Source organism: Cryptomeria japonica, chromosome 10 (genome assembly GCF_030272615.1).
Source record: "Cryptomeria japonica chromosome 10, Sugi_1.0, whole genome shotgun sequence".
Taxonomy (NCBI): Eukaryota; Viridiplantae; Streptophyta; class Pinopsida; order Cupressales; family Cupressaceae; genus Cryptomeria; species Cryptomeria japonica.
Window position 1 is genome coordinate 222,912,631 of NC_081414.1, and position 7,659 is coordinate 222,920,289.

A 7,659-nucleotide genomic window follows, 5' to 3' on the forward strand; every position below is an offset into this window, starting at 1 on the left:
AATCTTAAGAATGTTGGAGATGATTCTTAGTAGTATCACCTCTCTTGCATGCATTAATACATGGACTATTTCATCTTCTTGCTCTACTGGTTTAACTCCATCAATTTCACTAATATGTTGGCAATAATGCAGCAAACCGAGAGGGGGGGGTGAATTAGTTTGCTCACAAAAACAAAAACTTTTTGCAACTTAACCCACAAATCAGATCTGATAATTAACAATTAAAGCATGAAACTACGCCACATCAATAACACATAGAACACCAAGATTTTTGACGTGGAAAACCCAGTTAAGAGAAAAACCATGACGGGAACCTACCCACAATGAGATAATACCCTGTTAGGAGTAAGTGAAATATTACAATGGGGAATGCACATGCATTCAAGCACACTACCTAGAGCTTACTGCTCAAAATAAGAAACCCAGAAAGGCTACAACCTCTAGGGAACGTTCACTACCTTACAAGAAGTCTCACTGATTTACAAAATCATTCGGATTACATCCAAAGAATCATGAACTGATGAAACAACATCTTATCATGCCTTAGTACACTTTCGGTTAAGCTCACTGTCTGATCTTCTCTACAACACACTTCTTCACAAATTCACAAAACTTCGCACACTTTTCCCTACTATTGAGTTATTGATATAATATTCGCATGTAGCTTCCTACATCTCAATGATTTTTACATTCATTTATACAAGTCAACATCCTCTATTTCAAGGTCAGCTCACCACATGCTACATATACAAAAATATTTAATCATACATGCTTCAATAATGCATGCAGACCAAAACAATATTGGCTAAGACATATTATGGACCTAAATAACCACCACAAATAAGAAAAATCTCCAAGAATTCCTCGATCATCTGGAACACGCTACAACATCATGAATGTCACATAACACGAAGAACATCACCGAACATGGAAAATCTTCAATAACGCGCACTACGATCAATGCGTACCATCAATACGCATAGAAGACAATCTAGAATCATCCTCAAGAAACGTGAATCACATTGCAACAATCGCAACAACTCGGATTACAAGAATTATCACCATCATTATCCCGGACCTCAAGAACACAAACAAAAATTGACTACCAAACTGAAAGATTTTCTTTCAGACTTCCAAATCATGAACCGCTTGAACTGAGGACACACATCAATATTCCAAAATCATCCCACACATCCGCAACTAAATATATTAGAATTCCATAGCATTACACATGGATTTACCAAAACCTGCAATACTGAAAAACTGAAATATCAACCGCAATACCGGATCTCATAACTTGATCAAATCAACACGCATACCTCTGAAACTTCTATTGAATCAACTAGAGATACTTAACAGAAAACCCATTAAACCAAATCATCTCATCTACAACACACGGGCTAAACCAATTCATCCATTCTGACTACAACATAGACACATAGAGAACAACTCCAACAATATCCACATATGAACAATCTCCACATATCAATAATATCCACATATATGTTGACATCAATGAAAAAATATAAAGTAATATCCAACATAATATTTGTCTCATGTACACAATCCGTTCAATGTCTCTCAAGGACTTCCACTCTAGCTTGTATAATTTCCAATATAGATTTCAATATCTCATCCATCCATCCTAAAATTTCTATTTCTATTTTAACCTCTTTCAATCTTTTCCTTAGTAGTGTCTTGATATATTGAATTTGATCCTTATTGCACTTTAAATCTACTAGCTACAACCCTATTATCTATAGGGAAATAAGCATAATCATATCCATTTCATTTTGGACTCCAACCAACTCTAAATCAAATATAATACACTCCTTAAAATCTAAAACCTCACTTTGATACCATGATAATGGTGTCATATTACTTGTGATACTAAATTTATATTAATTCTACACCTATAACCAAGAAGAAGCATGATATTAACTTTATTATAATTAGTTCTATAATCTATCAACCCAATTTCTATAGGGCCACACCTACCATAATAGTTGTCGCAAGAAACTCAAATCAATTTGCACACTTATCATAATTGGTATGGAAAAATAAGAGATAGATAAAATTGAATTTAAATAATTACAATGTAAAATAAAAAAAATTAATCAAAGCATAAAGATAAAAATATGATTAAACAAAAAAGTAAAGATCAATTAATTAGCCTAGGTGCTATCTTCTACTTATCAAGCTATTTGAACTTAAATAGATGATCCCGATAAATTCTTTGATTAAATATGTGAATCATTAAGGGAGTTTACTATAATGATTATGCTAGGTGTAGTTTTCATAGTACATAATTCCTATTCACTATTAGTAACTTGTATTTTGTTGGTTTTTAGTTTAGGGAATGTGTTGGTTGATAATAAATCATTTGTAATTGATTTATATTTAATTTTCTTTGAGTTGTTTCCTCCTCAACCTAGGAATTTCTCTCATCTATCATCCCCAAGGTTTCCTTGGGAAGATTTAAAGTATTGGTGACTTTATTGCTAGATATTATCTCCTCTTCTTCACCAATTGACAACTTCTTGATTTTTTCCCTTATTTACTTTCTCTTATTCCCCATACTAACCACATCAATACTATGCCTACAAATGAGGTCAAACTTCTCTAATTTCATTGTCATCTTATATTCTTTAAATTGCCTTATCATTTTAGTTAGATTTTTCTCTATGGATTTAATTTAGGTTTAATTTAGTTTTTAAATAACTATATATCTTCAATATTCTTGAGTGTCATGCCCATTAAGGATCTACCTATCTCAATAATAGGTTTTTACAATTGTATCCCTTTAGATATACTATCTTGATGTTTCTCACACTTTTCTAACGTTTTATATTACCTTTCTTCTCAATCCTAGGATTTTTCCAATGTTCTTTCTTCTTCCTTCTTTTATATCATGATCATTAAATTCTATTCTAAACCTATCTTGATCTCACCAATAAATTATTTTACTCTCTTCTTATCAATTATTTTCATAAATATTTAATTGATTTAATTTATTCATCCTTAACTCATTTCTTTTTAATACATTAGTTTATTAGGGATTAGCACAAGACACCTAATAGTACCACAACTTAATTTTTAATACCTACAATGATCTATTTGTCTTATTTTGTTTTCTAGTAGGGTGTTTTTACAATACTTGCCTTTAGGTACACTTATGGGTTTTCATCCCTAGTCTCCATTAGGTTGCTATTTTTATTTTTCAACTTAATAAGAATAGATCCAACAACCGTTTAGAATTTTTAGAAAGGCATTCATATGGACATCATGGCTTGGTATAAAAGCCTTTTCCAAGGGCTAAAATTGTTTGTAAGGGTGCTTCCTACATAACAATCTCTAAGAACTAAGGGTAGATTCCCTATCTATATAAGACTAAACCTAAATATATTTGTATTGTGGGGGGTGTGAAAAGGAATAAAAGTTTCTTAGATATGGTTAGATGTTGCTTTGATAGGAATTTAGGTTACTTAGATACGGAGGCCTTTTAATTGGTCACTCTTTGTTTTTAAGAAAGGCACTCACATGAAAATCATTGCTTGGATAGGAAGGCTAGCAAATTTAATGTGTCAAGTTGTGATTAGAAAGTGACAAGGTGTCACATTGGCAAATGTTCATATCCACACATGGCATTTACTTGGTCATCAAAAGATTATATTGTGGTGTGTTTTAATTGTTTGGTAAAATATATAGAAGTCTTGCTTGCATTGAGCGATTGGGAAGTAGGGCTTAGGCTTACCACATTTTGACTTACTTTTAGAGAAGGTTGTATAAAGAATCTTATGAGTTTGAAAGGAAAAGATGCAAAGATGAGTGAGGATTAGGAAAGGGATACCAAATACTAATGAAAAAAGAGGTGGGATCATGATGAGGGAAAATCTAATACCACTAAATAAAATGGACAAAAATTAAAGGAAAGGGATTAGGGATATAGAGTGCCAAATGCACTTTTTGGTTAAGGAAAATATAGAAGTCCAAAATTCTATGACTAGAGAAATGAGTTAGGAGTCATTAATGCGGGAAAATAGAAGGTGAAATAGGGTGGAAGACTTTCAAGGTTTAGAGATTGGTTTTACCACATACATTATACCTTTTGGCTATGATGGTATGCATAATTATACTAGTTTGGGTTCAACAAGGAGGAAGGAAGATGAGAAGCGGGGTGAGGAAAATGAGTAGGGAAAATAATAAAAGCCCAATATTTTGAGACTTCAAGAAAAAGTGAATCCTCAAATTAGGAATCATAGATGGTGAATATTCAATGCTAATGGAGAGAAAGCATGGGAAAGGGTAAGTGGAGAATAATTGTGGTTCATGGATTAGTCTTATAGCTTAAGAAGTGCATGATTACATGGAGACCTAAAATTCTTGGGCCAAAGGAAAAGACAAAGTAGGGAGTAGAAGCATGAGTAAATCCATGGTTAAATATCTAGGGAACAAGAAGTCTAAAAGACTAAAATAATTTGAGGTCTCAAACAAAAATATAAATGGTGGGTTTCAATGAATGGAGGAAAGAATCCTAGCAAGAGAAAACTTATAAACCCAATAAAGGCTACAAATAAACACAATCACCCCTAACACTTAGATATTTCTATAGTTTAAGATATTTTGGCTTGTGACAATTATAACAAAAGACAAAATACTATAACAAGAACAGTATTTAATAAGAGGGTTTATTGAAGGAACTTTTAGATTGGTTATAGATGGTGGCCAAAACATGGTTCTATTAAGAAGAGAAGTGCTTGACTTAGATAAATTTGCACTTACTAATATAGGCCCTAACATCACTTAGAAAGAGCCAAGATGAAGATGTCACATAACAACTATAGAGACAAAAATATAAATTTTTGATCAAACAATAGTGATGGACTCTATAGGCAACAAAATCAAACTAAAAAAGAATTAAAAACACAATAGAGTCATTTCAATAAGAATGATATGCAAGGTAAAGTTCAAAAGGACAAACATCAATAAAAGGTTCTCTAATTTTATCTGAACTTTATTAGATTGCTCATAAAAATTCTAGGATAAGAAAAACAACATAAGAACCCATATATTAAGGTTTATTATATTTTTTTATTTTCAAAATAGCTTCATACAAGAAACTAATCCTCATGAATTAACATGGCCTTGGACTATTCCATGGTAAAATGTGCATGGAAGTGAGTTCATCTCGTCTTCATAAAATAAACTAAGCTAATCATTAGAAGTGGGAATTACAACAATCTTGAAGATAAATTTCATTGTAATGTGACAATTAACACATACTCAAAGGTAAAGCATAAAAAACACATACTCGAAAGTTCTTCACAAATGTAATAATTGATCTAGAGAGCAAATCTAGAAAATAAAAAGTAGTTGGCAACTTTTCACAATGATGACAGAAATAATTTCCCCCCTCCCCCTCCTTTTTCACACCACTAAGGAAGGTCTTGCAGCTAGAAAATACTCCGTCGCCTTCATCTTCCTAGCCAATTTCTCCAACTTTGCAAAGATTTACTCTCTGTGAATGTCACGTGTCTCCTATACAAGAAGCATATACCATTTTATGCCCTTCAATCCAACTAGATCTAGGGAGCTTTTTTATTCCTTATCTTTTATAAATCTCCTTAGCTCACACCACCTGCCTAGTTTTTCCTTGATGTTTGAGGGAACATAAGCTAATATTTTTTAAGATTCAAATAAAAATGCAGCTGCCTATATTCAAAGGTGATCTGTAGGCAACAAGAAAATGGATCAACATAGGCAGCAAGAAAACAGATCCACATCTCCACCTCACATTTAAATGGCATCTTGATAATAATGTTAAGGGTGTCCTCGAGATAACCAACATGGGCAAGTACGTCAAGCATGCACACATAATGAACAACTGTAGGTGTAATGCAGTAAGGGTTACCTATGTCATTGAAGTATGTACAACTCACATGCACTAAACCTCAAGCAAATTTTATAGTTTCAGAACATGTTCCAAAATGGTTCATTAATTCAAATATTTTCAGAGCATCCTTACAAAATTGGTTTTGTGAATATCCCATAAACAATGCATTCCCTGAAAAGAAATTTCTTTGAGGCATTTTGCCAAATAGTTTACGTGCCTTGTTTATGCTTCCACATTTTCCATATATGTCTACTAGAGCATTTCCAAATCCCCCTTATATTAAGATCCGATGGACGGCCATACATCTGTAAAAATCCCTTTGTTGGTTTAATGGATGCCCATACCCTGTTCTAGAGCTCTAATATTGGCACAGGCAGGAGGAAGGTCGCAGAGTCTGGCTTTACCCCTGCCAATGCATTTGCTTGAATTTTCTGCAGCCTTTTCGACTAATCCCTTTTGCATTTATCCTGCAATCATGGCATTCCCTGAGACCACATTCTTTTGAGGCATCCTGTCAAACAGTTCAGTGTCTGTCTGTGCTTCCACATTTTGCATACATGTCTACCCAAGCATTTCTAAATAGTCCTCTATGCTTTGATGGACGTCCAACGCATGTTGCAACGCTTCCATTTTCGCACAGGCCAACAGTGCTCTAACAAAAGAAAAATGATTGATTCGAAACCAATTTCTCTATTTGCTGATAAGATTTGCCTGCATGGGCAGCAACAATTTGAATGTGAACAACGAACAAAACTGTTGAGATTAAATGCTTGAGGCTATCGACCTGCCACCACGCAGGAACAATTTAAATTCAAACATTTAATGGCGACCATCGTTTAAACGGAAACTAACGGCCAAAGGAACAAGCCCAAACCGGCCACCTAAGCAGTCAAAGCTTAGAGTGTGATGGTTAAGACGACCCAAACTAACGGCCAAAGGAACGAGTCCAAACCGGCCACCTAAACAGTCAAAGCTTAGAGTGTGATGGTTAAGCCGACCTCCTGATTGGTGATGTAAATGAAAGTGTGAAATCTCCTCATGTTTTTTCTACTTATGAGGTTGATTATGTCGATTATGAGTCTGATTTTCAAAATTATGACATCATATCATTAGAAGGAAAGAATGTGACTCAAGAAGAGATGATGCCTAATGCTTGTAAAGGCACATGTCATGGTCAACAAATAGAAGTAGTGTATACCTGAAGGTAGTTGCCAGGAGTGCTCAAATCCACTCTATGAAGAGACAATAGAAGAGAATCAAATGACACATTGCCAAGGTGAATCTGAGATTAATAATCTGATGTACGTGGATTGATGTAGGATATACTCTCTCATTCCTTTATCCTTGACATTGGCCTTGATTTTCGGCTATTTGGATGTGGAAGGCTTTAGTGATTTGGCATTAACATAGGATGAGGAATAAATGGCTTCCTTGTTAATGGAAACAATAGATTCGAGCTTTGGACGAATGTTGTTGCAATAAAGATATAGATTAGGATTACTTGCGATAGTAATGACCACTCTATTGTGTGGAGTTAGATGCATTGATGGCATGTGGATGGAAAGGCTTGCATCAATGTATCTATGGTCAACCTAGGAGAAGATTATAAGTGAGATCAAGGTCTAAGACTTGGAAAACTACATCTTTCAACACTCACTCAACTTTGATTAGCAATGTTATTGATCCGTTCGATAAGTGTTCTTGATTGTCATAGGCTTTTATTGTTATTCTCTTCTTTGCATCTACAACCCCTTCAAAGAACCCTA